The sequence below is a fragment of the Sinocyclocheilus anshuiensis genome, unplaced genomic scaffold, assembly GCF_001515605.1.
Source record: "Sinocyclocheilus anshuiensis isolate Anshui unplaced genomic scaffold, SAMN03320099.WGS_v1.1 scaffold1932, whole genome shotgun sequence".
Lineage (NCBI taxonomy): Eukaryota > Metazoa > Chordata > Actinopteri > Cypriniformes > Cyprinidae > Sinocyclocheilus > Sinocyclocheilus anshuiensis.
Genome location: NW_015555985.1, coordinates 783,586 through 801,130, shown reverse-complemented (window position 1 = coordinate 801,130; position 17,545 = coordinate 783,586). Strand labels below are relative to the sequence as shown.

The following is a 17,545-nucleotide window of genomic DNA, read 5'->3' as shown; positions in this document are numbered from 1 at the left end:
TTAAAAATCATAATTTGTGTTCTACTGAAGAAACAAAGTCACCTACATCTTGGATGCCCTGGGGGTAAGCAGATAAACATCAAATTTTCATTTTTGGATGAACTATCCCTTTAAGTGTCTTTTAAACCCCAAGCAAGCCAAAGGCAACAGTGGCAGGGAACCCAAACTCAATCAGGTGACAGATAAGGAGAAAAAAACCTTGGAAGAAACCAGGCTCAGTCAGGTGATCAGTTCTCCTCTGGTCTAAATTAGCAAACACGGTTTGATTTTGATCGAAGTATGTGGGTAAGGACGATTTGTAGTCTGTTCAACAGGTTGAAACATTTAGCCAGTAGTAGGCAACCAAATTAAATGGTGTTTGTTGATATATGTGATATAAAGAAAAGTCTATAGCAACATTGAAATGTTAACATCTCAGCAACAGTTTGAAGTAGAAGCATATTAATCAGAAAGATGACACTTTTTACTTTAGTGCACGCAATTTAAAATGGGTCAAGCGACTCAAAATGATGTAGCAGACCACATATTATAAGGTAAAATGGTATTTCATATGCTTTTAATCCCAAAACACCAAATGGAATTGAAACATTGGAATAAATAAAACCCAATCCAAAACAGGGATTTGTCTCCTCATTTCAAAGGATCACCACAGGCTAACAGTTTATCAATGTCATCATTCCTTGTGAATGGGATTAGAGCATCTGTCTGCTCTTTTAGTGGACTCAGATTAGCCCCTCCCCTTCCTCTTTTACTTCCTCTTCTGTCCTCATTTTCCCCTGTGGATCTGTAGAAAATGGTTTAATAAACTAGTGAGTCAGATTTTCGTTTTACTCATCCTCTGCCCTTTTCATTCTCACTGGAGCATGGAGTCTAGACAAAAGCAAGTGAATTTCTGAAAGATAGAATTGAACCCCACCCGAGTGACATGGTGGTCACAGCCCTCGGAATTAAACCAGCGGATCAATTCAGATCCTGTCCACGAGTAATTACAGATTGTGACACACACAGTAATATCTATCCCGCAGAAGCCATCCGACATCGGCATGGCCAGAATTTGTTCTCCTCAACAGACCAGCAGCACATCAACGGAAATGTTCATCCGAGGTGAAAAAAGGCGTAAATTAAGGCTGCAGAAGGAAGATGATATTTGTCATGTGGATATTGACCAAATGCTGAGGCTGGTCTGAATAATCCTATAACAGTATGATACGCCTGAATACATTGCCAAATTGCCTTTTTAGATTAACTATGGGCAATATGTCCTGGAATGCTTATAATGATTTATGCTTGTGTCGTGTGAAAGTCAGCGGAGTATTAAACAATGACAGATAATAAAGGGAAAAAGAAAATTCAGCCATCATGTTGATATTCAGTTTATTCTAAATGAGGGTGTGTAAGCTTGTTGTTAGTGATTAGCATAAGACACGCCCAAACCATCTCCATATAAGGGCCTCCATAGCAATATAGCTTATAAATCATGATATGCTGCATGAGATAAATCCGCCTCTGAAGGGCCATATTGAAGGGTCGTTTCAAAGTGCTTGAAACTGGGCACTTCAAAGGGCCCTTTGGAATTTGAAGGGCACAACAGATGGACACTTAGCTCCTATGAATCTTTGCGCTGGTTTAATTGTGCAAAGATGGCCCCTCCTTAATTGGCTCGGGAAGATGACGCAGATGTGCGTTCTGGTTCCCTACACCCTTCATCCCTTTAAAGCCCACACACTGGAGTATAAACCCTTCAAAGGGATTAGGGCATAGAGTTGAGCCCTTCAGAATAGAACACAGTGATAGTCACTATGTTTCTAAAGATGCAGGACAAGATTTCGGATTAAAGCTAAACGTGTCATTCACAAAACCCCCTTACATAGGCATAGACTACTCATGATCGGTTGCATTTTCTATGTTGAACAAATCCTAGCTCAAGCTACAGAAATATTATATTGTTTTATCATGTTAATATTTCAACAATATTATAGAGTATAATATATATAAAATCATTCTCTTTACACATTTATTGTAGCTCAATTTATAAAATAATTTGGAATAAGCACAAACATATTGATGATTTCTGTGTAAAACAGTTACAAATATGAATGCATTTGAAAGCACTGTTAGTGAATAAGACCCACGGTTTTTACAATGTTTTCACCGTCTCATGTCTTTTCGCACTGTATTTTTGATTCCAAAAAGTGGTAAGCCTGTAATAATTGTTAAAATTTTAAAGTTGTCGGACAGATTTCCCGGCAAACTGTATAATTTCATCATTCATCCGTGCATGTTTACGTCATATCCGTAAAAAAAGGAAAGAAGGTCAGGCTGATATGCAGTGAAGCCACAACTGAACCTCGAACTGAAAAGAGTTTGCAAGCAAAAAGGAAGCGACTGTAACCGGTCCATAATAAAACACGAATCAACATAGCAAAGCCATATAATTTAAAAAAAAGCACTTATTATAGATATTTCATATTTAATGGTATTAGATGAATTGCATTTAACAGATTACATTTTCAATAAAACATCTGCAATTGGTTTGTAAAGGGTGTTTTTTATGCATGTTTGTGCCGAGATTTAGTTACATTTACACTGTTCTGTCTGAGCGCTTCGAAACAGTGAATCACTATGAGGCAAATTGGTTCAATTGATTCAATGTTTCGAAAAGCTTCGTGTGTGAGTGAGCCGTTTATTGAACAATATACTTTAATAGATTCTTGAAAAAAAAAATCTCATTAGGTTTTGATTAAACATACTTATTTCCCTCCGGAAATTAGTGTAAGTTTTACTAAACCATTACAGTTTTCGCTTCAGTCGAGAGCTGCGTTATGAAAACACAAAGCACTACAAGCAAAAAGAAACCAGATAATACTCGCACCAAGGGGCATATTATCTCTGAAAACTCTATAATAAGTACAGGGAACATCCAAAAAAGGAGCGCAGTGGTATTTGGTGTTCTGTAGCAATACTGCCATCAACACGGCTCTCTGCGTATGTCTGGCACAGGAGAATTACCTCTGCCTCCCACGCCTGGCAGTGTGGGTGGCTGAGAGTCACGCTCAAGGATCCTTATGGAATTTTCATCCTTCTCCGCTCTCCTTCGGTGAAGTCACTTTCGCTGTGCTACTTTCTCATTGAGACAAACAGATATACCCCGACAGCGATCACAATCACTGCTCGCTGCTGCAGGAATACTAATGTCCTGTGATGAAAAGAGGCTCAACACCTGAGGATATGACATCATTGCTGTTCTATCTGACACAATGTGATCTGAATATTAAAAAGTTGTTTTTTTTCTTTGCATTGACCTTTTCATCAGTCAGCGATTATGGGCTATAAGCAAATAAAATTAACAGCATTTTCCAGTCTGCTGATATTTTCGGAATAACTCCTGATTCATATAAATTGACAAATCTGTACCCTACTTTTATCATGCTATAGCTAAACTATTGTTTTAACTGAGGTGGACGGATTCTAGGCCTCCAAGTTTTAGACAATGGATTTGAGATGTCTTCTTTTTTTAAAGGCAAGAAAAAATGAAACAGCCCTTAAGAGATTCTTCCATACAATACAGCTCAGGACCCTTTTAAGCCACATTTGAGTGGACAATCTCTTCACCAGCATTCACTTGTGCTGAACTCTTGTTTGGCCTAGAAACATGTGCATTTTCATTATTCAGTTTTTTTGTCATTCATCATATATTCACTCTTGCTTTCTTTTTATTCACTTAATCTTTTTTAATGTTCTGTAACTCATAATTGCAAGTGAACGCAAAGTCTCTCGGGGAATACAATACTTTTGCAAAAGTATACAAATATTTTAAAGTGCCCCTATTATTCCATTTAGAATATTGTTTTTCTGCAAAGTTGTGAAGCCGACAGTGCCCGGTAAATAAAGTTATTGTCTCCAAAATAAAGAATCGACTCTGAATCACTGATCACTGTCAATCTGAATCAATGTGCCATTTGGGAAAGGGCCAAAGTGTGGAATGTTGGACACTTATGGTGCGTTCCAAACGGGATATATCGCCCTCCGAAGGGCACTTCGGAGTGAAAACAATCATGGCCGCCATACTGGAAGGTCGTTCCAAACCGAAGTGCTCAAAACTGGCCACTTCAATGGGCCCTATGGAATGAAGGATTTAGGAGGGGACAACTGATGGACACTTCGGGCTCCCATGATCCTTTGCACAGGGAAGTTGTTTGGCGTCTATGTATAATGTATATGGTATAAATGTATGTAAAGTATTTTTCAGTAATATTTATACGAGTTAGATTTGGTACATTATTATGGTCAAAACGTTGTTTTGTACTTCAGCAAAAATACTTTACAGCTACCTTTATCAGTCCATTCAAATGCTTCAAATACATAGACACAATATGCATTACAAATACATATTACATTACAATACATATCCAAATATACATTCTATTTAACATAAAAGACGTTTGGGGGTTAACCAGCATACACAATGTGTGATGAAGTTGCCTCGATTGTCTCGTTAAGATGACGCAGAAGTGCGTTCCAAAAAAAAACCCCTACACCCTTTTTCCCTTCGAAGCTCTCACTCCGGAGGGTAAACTCTTTGAAGGGATTAGGGTATAGGGATGAGCCCTTCCGAATGGAACGCAGGGTTCATGCACTCAACTGTCGCAACTTTAATTACGTAGCGAAGGGGGTGGGGCTATCAGACTCCGATTATGAATGACAAAATAACCTTATATAATTCATACTCTACATGGTTGAGCACATAGTGCATAAGTACACAGTGTGCCTAGTGTATAGTGCGTCATTTGGAACGCATCTATCATGTCGAGAAGACGCTGTGTCCTACTCTGTGAAAGTAAATTTGTTTTATTTTCATTTCCGAATGATGAGGCTGCAAAGAATCAGTGGTTGACATTCATTTTTTTCAACGATACAGCAGTACAACCCCAATCTTTTTTGTGTTCCCGTCATTTTACTGACAACTGCTTCTCTAATCTCAGGGAGTTCAACGCGAGATTCACAAAACGCTTGCTCTTGAAAGATGGATCAATTCAGTGCCCAGTTTATTTGGACCAAATTGCTCCACTGAATCACAACGAGTAAGTAGTCTATGCTAAACAATAGATGTTTATATTTTCTATTGATCATTCAAAATACAATTAATTCTTTATAAAAGAGGTGTCTAATGCTCAACTAATGCAGAAATGTATAATAGCCTACTACCTGTCGTACTTTTTTTCACAAAATGAATTTAAAAATGCAAAGTAATTTTATTTATTTCCAACATGATAATTGGATGACATTCACTTGACACCATTGAAGCGTACTCTTGAAACATTTTTCTACTCATTACTTATTCAGCAAGTAGTAAGCTAATTTTCCATTCTGAACATCACATAGAATTACAAAGCCAGTTCAAAACAAATCCAACGCAGGGCCGATTGCTGCGCGTGTCCGATCAAACACAAAGTATCAGTATTTAGCTCCTGAAAGAAGCATTGTTTCTGAACGAATCGAAGTGCGGTTTTACTATTCAGAATTACTATTCTGACCATATACACAAGTGTAACACAGTCTTTCTCTTGTGTAAACGCTCTAACTCTATCACGCACTTACTGAGAGGCATCTGTCGTCACTTTCCACAATCTGTCCTTTGGCATAGCGAGGGCAAGGCAGGACGTCTGGCTCTGTGAGCTGTAGAGAAAGCGAGCTGTGTGGACACTAGCATGCCAGCACCTCCAAGTGGGATCAGCCTCCATCACATTCACAGCCTAATTATGACTTCAAAACGAGCAGATACTCTAGGCTAGTCATTAGCTTTCAATGGCATTGCCAGCAACATCTCTTATACGTTACACCAGGACTGGCTCACAAATGAGCAGATGTGAATCTGTGCAGTTAGCAACAAGGCTGGTGATGATGCATATTTTCTGCTTTTCAAATAGCGTCGTTTGGGATAGGTTATGATTTACATTGAAATATAAAGATAATCTTCTTTATTGGCATCTTTGGTTTCCCAAAGACCCTTTCAGCGAACAGTTCTTAAAAGATCAATTTTTTTTCTTAGTGTGAAGAACATTTCATAATCTAAAGAATCTTTTTCCATTATAATGAACCATTTGTGCAATGAAAAGGTTCCATGGATGTTAAAGGTTCTTCATAGAACCATTGATGCCAATAAAGAACCTTTATTTTTATAAGTGTGGAACCTTTCCAATTAAATAAATCGTAATATCTTTTCAACACTCTTAAAAATAAAGATTCTTTATTGGTTCTTTATTGCTCTTCTATAGCTGCAAAAAAACGTCATGTTTTTGGAGGGGAAAACTGTCTAATTCAGTAGTTTAGAAAGCCACTTATAGCACATATTAGATTTGAGTTTGTGTACGAGAAGCTGATCCTAAACCAGCAATTAAGGAGCAGTTTTATCTCGCAGCAGCAATCTGAAGCAGCAGGCAGTGAGGTAATTCACCACGGATCCTCTATCGCGAGCATATTGTTAGCGCCACAAGATTCCTCCCGGCTTCATTTGGAAACCATTTAAAGCAAGACACTGTGAATTAGCCTAAGGTAATTAGGACAAATAAGGCCAAAGTGCAGTGACATACTGATTTGCACATTTCAACTCCCATTATTCCCATTAGGTCTGCATAGTTCATCTGCAGCAGGACAAAAGATTGATAAAAAAAAAGTCCATTGTGAGAATATGGTGGCTCTTTATGAAAATCAGTTGACCCATCTACATACATTTTAAGATTATAATATTAACTTTGATATTATTTTTTGGTCATACTCTAAGGCATGTGTCTTTTGCGGAGAAGACACCTGTACACGGCATTGCTACAAGCTCAGTAAAATGCTTGAAAACTTTTGAGTCATCAAAGAATCTTGGAAAAAAAAAAGGTTTCCACAAAAATATGAAGCAGCACAACTGGTTTCATCATTGATATAAGAAGAAATGTTTTTTGAGCAGCAAATCAGCATATTAGAATGATTTATAAAATATCATGTGGAAAAGTATGTGGAAAAGTATTTTTACTTACAGTATTAAAGTGTTGTTTTATTAGCTTAGCAACATGCTAACACCAAACTCTACTACAATAAATTGTAATTCTGTGAACGTCATGTTCAGAGCCCTATTTTATAAGACACATGATATTGTTTTCTATTCAGAATGTTCCAAATCATTGGATCCAAATCATGGAAGCTGCGTATGTAGAAACTAGCAAAATAAGAGTTTGTATTTACCTGAGTTCAGGAACACTATGGGATCTGCCTACCATACACTGACAGCAGTAATGTGTATGTGGGTTTTTATCAGTTATTATCCTGTTTGATGGCATAATGGACCAATAATGGTATGATGGACTGGTTGGTGCCATAATGGAACACTGTTTGCTCTACATCCTGCATTCCAGTTTATTTCAAATTTAAATCTTATAGAAGAAGCAGACATGGAAAGACTAGAAATGGGCACATTATTTATGATGCACCTCTCGTTTTATCTACTGTCCATGATTTTACAAAGCTGTGCCATACTCTTCCATAACACACCTTTTCCCTTACTGTGTCCAGGGCTTGCTCTGCCAGGATGGATGAGCGCAATCAAATGATGCATGCAATCCACAAATAAATGAAATGCTGAGATTAATCTTCATCCTCAATTCCCAAAAACTATAATCTGGAGAAGATTTGTAAGTATGAAAACAATAATTTCAGAAAGGGTGGGTGCATCTTTTCCATGGAAAGTCTGATTTGAGTGTACAGATTCATCTGCCTTAAAATAAAAATCAAACACAACCTTCAGTTATGCAAATGCTTGCAAACAATGAGCTGCCCAGTGCTGGAGAACAAGTAATTCAAAAGCAGCAAATCATTTAGCTACAGATTTGGCCATTAAAGCTGAACTTTTTTCATATACAATCTACTTTTTCAAACATGTAGCAACCAAAATGCTAAATGGTTGCTATTTAATCAAAACTGTACTGCAAGGAATGGTTCACCCCAAATTAAAATATGCTGGAAATGTACTCATCCTCAGGCCATCCAAGATATAGATGAGTTTGTTTCTTCATTGAAACAGATTTGGAGAAATTTAGCATTACATCACTTGCTCATCAATGGATCCTCTGCAGTGAATGGGTGCCGTCAGAATGAGAGTCCAAACAGCTGATAAAAACATCACAATAATCCACTTAACGTCCATCAATTAACGTCACCCCAACAAAGATTCATTCATTAAAAGCCCTCAATGTTTTTTCAACAGTGCAATATGCTGATTACGAGTTGTCCTCTTTCAATAGCTGCAAAGTCATTGACTACTTTTTGTTAGCACCTTGTAGTGTGACTAATTACTTCTTAAAAGAAGCACTGAAATACTTTGAATTATGTTGTTTTTCAAACACTGGCCCGCCTAGTGAAGAGGTCCAGCAATAGAGAGTCCCTGAATAGATCGAGTCATTTCAATCAGAGGGGTTGATTTTGATGGTTCCTGGCCCTGCCGAAAGAAGGGAGTGAAGATGTTTCTCAGTAACGTGTTGATGAGCCGTGAGGTGACTCTTCACACGTCCCCCACCCCCTTCCACCGGCTATGACAGGCGTCTTCATGCATCCTCTCTTGTGATGGATTGCCCAGGTCTTCCTCTCAATAATTCAGAGCAGGGAACTCTTATGGGATGCAGAGGCAGCACGAACATGTCCCTCTCAGGGACAGGACACGACTTCTGCATTGTCTCTCCTTCACAGCCTCTAAAATCTGCGTTGCCGGATCTTGCAAGAAAAAAGAGCAACCTGGTTTAAAAAAATAAGTGTGAAATAAGTCCATTAGGATTTTAAGGGATTTTATTAAGGGATATAACTGATCAGATTTATTCATAAAAAAATAAAATGTAATAAATAAATGTAAAATAAAATGCATTAAAAAGGGCTACATTTTAACATGCTGCAAAGTAGTATCTTTTCAACACTTTTAAAAATGAAAGTTCTTTATTGATATCGATGGTTTCATGAGGAACTTTTAACATCTATGGAAGCTTTCCGATGCACACAAGGTTATTTACAGAGGAAAAGGGTTCTTTATTTTATTAAAATGCTTTTCAGACGAAGAAAAAAAAATGGTTCTTTTAAGAACTGTTCGCTGAAAGATTCTCTGTGTAACCAAAATGGTTCTTCTATGGCATCGCTGCAAAAACCACCTTTTTGAAATTTTATAAAAAAAATAAATAATTACTCATCTAAATTGCTAATGATATCCTGAATAATGATATCCTTTTTACAAAATTAACGTTTCACATACACTGTACAACTTGCCATCTAAATCAATTGATACATAGAGAACGGCGTGGCCGGCGGGCTTGCGGCAACCACATGTGGCGACTCCGGGCTGGACTCTGCTTCGTCTACGGTGAAAGCCGATCTGGCGATCCACATCGCAAAGTTGATGTATTTCCTCAGCGACCAGCACGGATCAGCTCCAGGCATGACGAAGCTGCACCAAGAGCTTGTAACACTTCAAAGAGAAAGGAAAAATTGAAATCGCATCATATGACCCCTTTAAATGTATAGTTCACCCAAAAATGAAAAATCTGCAATCATTTACAAAGTATAAAAAAATACTGTGGAAGTCAATAGGGACCAGCAACTGTTACCCACATTCTTCAAAATATCTTCTTTTGTGTTCAGAAAAAAAAAAAAAAAAACTAACTCATACAGGTTTGGATCAACTTGAGGGTGAGTAAATGATGACAGAATTTTCATTTTGGGTTAACTATCCCTTTAAGTGCAAATGTGTGCATACACCTATAAGGAAAGGTGCAAAATTGTGTGTTACTGGGAGAAACGTGGGAGGAAAAGCAATTAATAATGACATAATATATCAGGTGGGAAGATTTGATAGCTGTAATCAGTGGTTGGTCTCACTTTATTGTGCAAAGGAGAGAAGATATAAGACTGTATTCTGGAAATAAATCATTCAAATATTGTAACTACCCATATTTATAAGCAACTTAGTGAGAAAACAAACTTAAAGCAGCTTATAATAAGAGGACATGGCAACACTGACTAAAATCTGTCTGCATCTGTTTCGGAACAAATGTGGATTGTGGTTTCTTGTTTGTTATGCGCACAGCTGAATATTTCAAAACACTGGGATGTAAGATAAATTAAGCTGAAAATGATTGTTTCTTCAGCATGCATTTCACCTAAAACGAAACTCTAAAACAAGAGGAACATGGACTCGGTTCATCAAATGATTTTCATCAAACCATTTTCCCCCCACACTGAGTCACCATATTCTCTTTTGCAGTCAGTACAAATACCATTTTCACTGAGTACACAGACAGTAACTGACACCAGCCGAACAACCAGCTGCCTCGTACAGACAGACATTCAAAAGCCAGGATGGAGAAAGACAACATTCAAATCAGAAACAAAGGGATTCTCCCGATAGCCCTGGTTTCTGTATAGTGGACAAGAAATAATATAGATATCTGGATCTTATTTTCTCTGTCCACAAGTGCAAGTTCACAAGTACCTTGATCATATGATGAAACATGTGCCCTAGATTTCCACAGAACTGAATAGACTTTCACTCCACATCCAGAGTGTTCATGAAGTATTATTCAATATTTTGATAATGCTTTCAGCTGTCACTAAGCGTATAGTGCTCTCAGCTCAGTTTGACATGATTTCCCCCTAAAATCAGTGTGATAAATGTGATAAAAGTCAGCAGATTATGTCTGGGCTTGGGCATAAGTAAGTGCTGCATAATCACTTTATGAGAATCTTTATCACTTTAAGGCGAGACACTGCAGGTGAATAGGGTAAAAAAAAAAAAAACTAATAGTTATCACCTTACATACCCAGCTGATTGATTACATTGATAATTGCAAACTTTTTTTGTATTACAAGTTTTCTAAAATGTTAGGTTTAAATATGCAAATAAGTCATTATTTAATTAAATATGCACTAATTTGCATACATTTCTAGTACAAAAATCTAAACACTGGATTATGTCAGTTTCAAAATTATTGTTTAATTTTTTTGACATATTAGAGTCAAAAGTTTTTACAGAGGGAATTTTGGGTGTCTCATTTTTGTCACTCCATAATTCAGAAAATGCTTAGAACGGACAGAAAACACTATATTTTCACAATTTTGGGGTCAATAAAATGTTGTATATAATCAAGCAAATTATATATGAACAAATCCCTCTGTAAAAACCTTCAGAATATGGACAGGAATAAAAATGTAAAGTTTGGTGTGTGTAAGTGCTACTGAAGTGGAGATTTATGGCTCAGTGTTGGAGAAAAAACTCATTTTGAGAAAACGGCCTTTAAAAATATGCATTGCAACTGAAAGCTATTGACACAAATAGGTAAAGTGCTATAAAAGAAACACTTAACAGTGTCTTTTGGACGTTTTCTTTCCACTAGTGTGAAAAAAACACTTTAAGAAAAACCAAAAAGCCCAAAATGAATTTTGGGTATCTCATTTTTGTCACTCCATAATTCAGAAAATGCTTAGAACGGACAGAAAACACTATATTTTCACAATTTTGGGGTCAATAAAATGTTGTATATAATCAAGCAAATTATATATGAACAAATCCCTCTGTAAAAACCTTCAGGATATAGACAGGAATAAAAATGTAAAGTTTGGTGTGTGGAAGTGCTACTGAAGTGGAGATTTATGGCTCAGTGTTGGAGAAAAAACTCATTTTGAGAAAACGGCCTTTAAAAATATGCATTGTAATTTAAATCTATTGACACAAATAGATAAAGTGCTATAAAAGAAACGCTTAACAGTGTCTTTTGGATGTTTTCTTTCCACTAGTCTGAAAAAACACTTTAAGAAAAACCAAAAAGCCCAAAATCTCAAATTTGACAGGTTGTTTTTTTGCCTGCAGTGTCTCCCATTAAGGGAGTCGTATGTCCCTCATTAATATCCGGGTGTTATGTTTTAAGTGTTATGTTCTCGTATGCATGAGCACCAGTGAAGATGAACTCATTTCTCCCTGGAATCTTAATGGTGAATTCAGACCATGTCGTTCCACATCAATGACACCAGAGCGCTCATTTGGGGGACGTGGGCTGCATTGATTGATTATCTAACACTGGCCGCTCAATGGACCTCAAAGTTTCCAAGTTATCCTTTTGGGGAAAGCCCATGCACACTAAAATGGATGGAACAATACAGATATAAACAGTCAGAGGGAGAGAGAATGTGAGTGAAATATAACACAAATTCAGTGTAATCTTTCTTCGTTCCACTGATATGCTGGCATAAGGGTTATTCAATAACAAAATCCTGCCTACTTAGAAGAAAAAACAATCAAATCATAATGCAATTCAATCTTCTCACTGAGGCACAGAACAGAATATTACATCCTCAAGGACTGATTAGAAAACATATTAAATAACAGATAAAGAGTGAGGAAAAGACAAGAGCATATAGATAAACACAGTGAAGAAGGGGGAAACTAGGCATCATAGGGGTCTTTGCACCTGGGGGTCAAACCTATTGGACATATAACAATCCAAATTTTATCCTGACTGCAATGTGGGATTAAATTCAAAGAGGCAGTGAAATGCTTGAATGCAATGATAATGCTTAGTTATTCAAAACATCGGTACCATATCAGATATTGGCTGTTATTAGAATTTTTTTAAATTCATACTGATATTGATATTGTATATTGATATACTCATTTGTTTACATTTAGATTAGCTTTACTGTAATAACACTCACCTTCAGTTAAGATTAAAGTAGTTCAGTAATTTATCAACAAATTAAATGTTAAGTCTTTAGCAAATGTAATATTTATATTTTTCATTCAGTACATTTTAACGCCTAAATACACTTTCACAAAAAATGTACTTTATTTTATTTTATTTCAAAAGACAAAATTTTATATAATTTTAATAACAGTCATTTATCAGATATCAGCCATAACATGATAATAATTATCTGTAATAATTTTGTATTTAGGCATTGTATATTATAATGCCTAAATACACTTACGCAAAAATGTATGTATGTATGTATTTATTTAATTATTTACAAAATAGTATATAATTTTAATACCAGCCATTTTTTGGATATCAGCCACAACATGATAAAAATGATCTGCAATGATTTCAATCTTTACCTTTTAGCTTCCATTGTGTTAAATAAAATAAATAAATAAAATTCAGACTATTCAAGCTTCTCCTAAACTGTTCATGTACTACTAGTAACTCTGTGACAATAAAATTTCTATCTGCTTTCAAAGGAGACGAGGATTGTACCTGTAGTCCAAAGGGTTCAAGAGCTGCAGGCATTTCATTTTTTATGTCATGTCATTTTTGGATTGTGCTTAAGAGGGGTTAATAACTAATTCTGATTCCTAAAGTAGCTTCGAGTTTAAAATTGTCCAGAAATTCATTTCATTTTGGAAAATAAACTCAACATCAGTTGTATATACACTCCAAAATTAACAGTAATTATGGAAGCCTAGATTGAAATTCGTGAAAGGGAGACAAACTGAATGACTATGTGTGGATTTACATAATGTTTATGCATTACCAGTAACATTCCCTGTAATGGAAACAGCATTGACTGTGTACTTAATTGTAACTGTCTGCAGGGTACTAACAGAAATGATAAGCACCATTAGCATATGAGCTCTCATTATGCTCAGAGGTCATTTCAAACAATAGCTTGTTCTGTGGGCCTGTTTTAACAACGCACTGGGAATAAAAAGAGAGCGATAAATGGGTTTAAGAGAGAGACAACCAGAAGATAAAGGGAGAGAAAGAGATGAGCGAGTTTAATCTCTCTTCATGTAAGGGTAAATCTCATCAAACCTGTCAAGAATATGTCCAGGCCACATCCTTCAAATCAAACTGAAGAAATAAATGATATTTTGCATAAAGAAAATAAAGATTATTTTTAGGAGTATAATTTTTGTCAAATTTGTGTCTATAATGAAAAAAAATCCCATTATTGTAATACACAAAAATGTTAATTTTATTATTTATATTATTTAAGATGTAAAGCATTCATACAGAATGATATTTATCATATTGTTTATTATTTGATTAAAATAGAGTGACTTAAAATATAACATTTTAATTATGAAAATTATTTCAAATTTCTTTACAAATGTGATAATCCTAAAAAAATAAGCTTTGTTGTCTTTGTGCAAAATAGAAGAATTTATTTGTATTCTTTTTTATTCTTGTTATAAAGAAGATTTAAGCATGAAATATGACCTGGACCATGTTCTTGTCATGTTTTATGAGATTCACCCATAAGCTCTTTTCGTGTAATTATATTATATTATTACAGTTATATTGTGTAATTCATAAAAAATACAATTTGCTTTTATTATTGGTACAAGAGAGACTGAATTCAGCAACATTTTCTGAGCGGCGCTCCTGTGCAATGTTATGAAATGTGGTAATGATTCTTTTTTAAGTGACAAATAAACTGAAACATATGCACCTAAAGGCTTTTAGACACTGTTTACAGGACAAATACAACCCTAGAGGAACCAAATTGATGTTAAAGCAAAAGATAATATTAACAAATAAACAACATGCTGTGAAAATATAAGGAAATAGGATCTCATCATGCTGTATATTAGAGATGATCACGCTCGCAGATTATAACACCTCTAAATTCACTGGGAATAAAATATGTTGGGTTTATACTCAGTCGACCTGGAATAAGAATCCAATACGGGTCTAGAGAGCCACTTACTGCCCCGGAGGGAGAGAGGCTAACAGTTAACAGCGGAGATTGCAAGGAAGTAGCTATGCCGACAGATTTCAATAACGCTAACAGGAATTCCTCGCAGAGGTTTTTCAAATTAATAGTCCAGTTGAGGAGTCAGGGTAATCATTTTAGTGGAGCTGTCGGAGCGTGGCTGTGGCTACTGAATAATGAATATGCCGGGCACATTCGGTGGAGGGACAGACAGTGTTAGGACATGGAGCAGAGCTCCGTTAGGCCTCTGTGTTCTGCTCAGCTGTGACGTTGACAAGCTGCTGCCGCTGCAGATAGGTGCAAGTCAGAGCCCAGTTGGGACTCCAGCAAAAAAAAAAAAACATGTAAATGTCATGGAGAACATTGGAGAACTCTGGGAATATATGCTATTCGTGAGCAAAAGTTCATCAATTTAGTAAATAACCTTTGATGTGATTTATGGCAGTTTCATAAAGACTTTCAGCTCACTTCTGCATCAAAATATTCATCACATTGTAAAATACCAGTTGGGGAAAAATCAACATGACGCATTGAGATTGCTGTCAGGAGTCAGGACCTCGGCTTAACATCTCATCCGAAAGACAGTGTGCAGCATCCACCTGGATGATGTGACGGCAGCCACAGGACAACGGCACCAGTGTGCTCACCACACACCAGCTACAGGTGGAATGGAGAGAGAGATAGATCCAATTCAGTGGATGGGGATTATTAGGAGACCATGATTGACAAGGGCCAGTGGAGGGAATTTGGCTAGGACACCGGGGATACACCCCTATTCTTAACGAGAAGTGCCATGGGATTTTTAGTGACAACAGAGAGTCAGGACCTCGGTTTAATGTCTCATCCGAAGGAGGGTGCTTTTCCCCGTCACTATACTGGGGCATTAGGACCCACACAGACCCCAGGGTGAGCACCCCCTGCTGGTCTCACTAACACCTCTTCCAGCAGCAACCTAGTTTTCCCAGGTCTCCCATCCAGGTACTGACTAGGCTCAACCCTGCTTAGCTTCAGTGGGCAACCAGTCTTGGGCTGCAGGGTGATATGGCTGTGGATACTGTGGAACTCGGGGACAGGAGCCCTCACCGGGCCAAACTCGGGGACAGGAGCCCTCGGGGACAGGAGCCCACTCTGGAGGAGCAGGCACAGCAAAGCGCTTTCGTGGAGCTGGCACTGGAGCAAACTCAGGGGATGGAGCTGACACTGGAGTGGACTCAGGGGCTGGAGCCGACACTGGAGCGAGCTCTGGGGCTGGAGCCGACACTGGAGCGAGCTCTGGGGCTGGAGCCGACACTGGTGCGAGCTCTGGGGATGGAGCAGACACTGAAGCACCTTCTCCTCCTTAGATTCCCCTTTAGATTCGGGGTGAAAGGCGCAGTCGGTGGGCTTGACTGAGGAACCGCCGGCGGGCTGGAGTACTTAAAATACAGGACATGACGAGGGGATGACGAGAAACACCTGGGATCAATAAACATAATTGGAACAGGAAACAGGAAAGACCAAATAAGGGCAAGGAAGGCACATGGGGAGCAAAACACACACAAAACAAGGAACAGAGTCTGACAATAACAGTAACTGCATAATTTATTCATGCTGCAATGTATGCCAGGAGCGCTCTTAGGAAATCATCAAAATTGCTCAAAGCAACTAGTTTGGGCTACATGTTAGGGAATGTGTTTTGTGGTGGTGTGTCTAAGGAATTCACATTTCTTTGAATTCAATAAGCTGGATAAATCTAATTCTTATCAAATCAAATTTCAGCATTTTTACAGTGCACATCATGCCAAGTTTAGAAGCAATCTGTGGAATCACGGCTAGTCTGCAAACAAGGCATTACGGGGTGTAAATATTGTGATTCTGAACGAAATAACTTCTGTGTGTGACCTGGTTTTAAATGTTCGCTATTGTTGAAAAGTTTGGGGTAAGAAAAATGTGTTCATGTTTTTAAAATAAGTCTCTTATGCTCACCAAGGCTGCATTGATTTAATCAAAAATACAGTAAAAACAGTATTATTGTGAAATATTATTACAATTTAAAATAACTGTTTTCTATTTAGAAATATTTTAAAATGTAATTTAAAATATGTGATGCAAAGCTGAATTTTCAGCAGTCATTACTCCAGTCTTCAGTGTCACATTATCCTTAAATGTTAATATGTTGTCTTGCTTAATATGTGGAAACAGTGATGCATTTTCTCAAGACTCTTTGTTGAATAAAAATTATTTAAAAATACTTATTCAACAAACTTTGTCTTCAAATACATTGAGTTTTTAAAGAAATAGTTTAACTGTAAATAACATTTGTGCCACCCTTTACTCACTCTTATGTTGTTCCATATTATTTGCTCAGAGGAGAATGGAAAACTTAGGCAGCTTTCTTTGCCACAACAACTGTTTATGGTTATTTATGATGCCAAGCTCCAAAAAGTAAAGACAAAAGACAAAGTAAAACACAATAACACTAGCCCAAGACACATGCACTACATTGCAATTCTTCTGAACATCCATACAATAGATTTTTGTGAGGAACAAGCCCAAATTTAACTGTTACATTGACCATGGACCATATTTTAGTCATGTGATTTTAGGCTGCCACATGCATTTTCTATTTTTGATCTAAACTCCATTAGTCATTTAAGGCAGGTAGATTTCTCTACCACTATTAGGGCAGTGTAGGTTAGCATGTGCCCAGGGACCAGTCAAGAACCGGACTTGGACCACCAACAAACACACTGCAGTCGTTTGTTATCTATACCACCGCAGTACAGACAACAAATCTGTTGTACCGCCATTATAGAGGAGAGCAGGAGCGATAGGG

The 17,545-nt window shown here is 37.2% G+C and overlaps 1 long non-coding RNA gene across 1 annotated transcript; it reads left to right on the top strand.

Moving 5' to 3' along the window:
- The first annotated feature begins 2,492 nt into the window (after window positions 1–2,492).
- Window positions 2,493–16,834, top strand: LOC107676075 (uncharacterized). Its single transcript, XR_001632685.1, has 3 exons — window positions 2,493–2,561; window positions 7,156–7,158; window positions 16,824–16,834. It is a non-coding gene; the product is annotated as an uncharacterized LOC107676075 (long non-coding RNA).
- The last annotated feature ends 711 nt before the right edge of the window (window positions 16,835–17,545 follow it).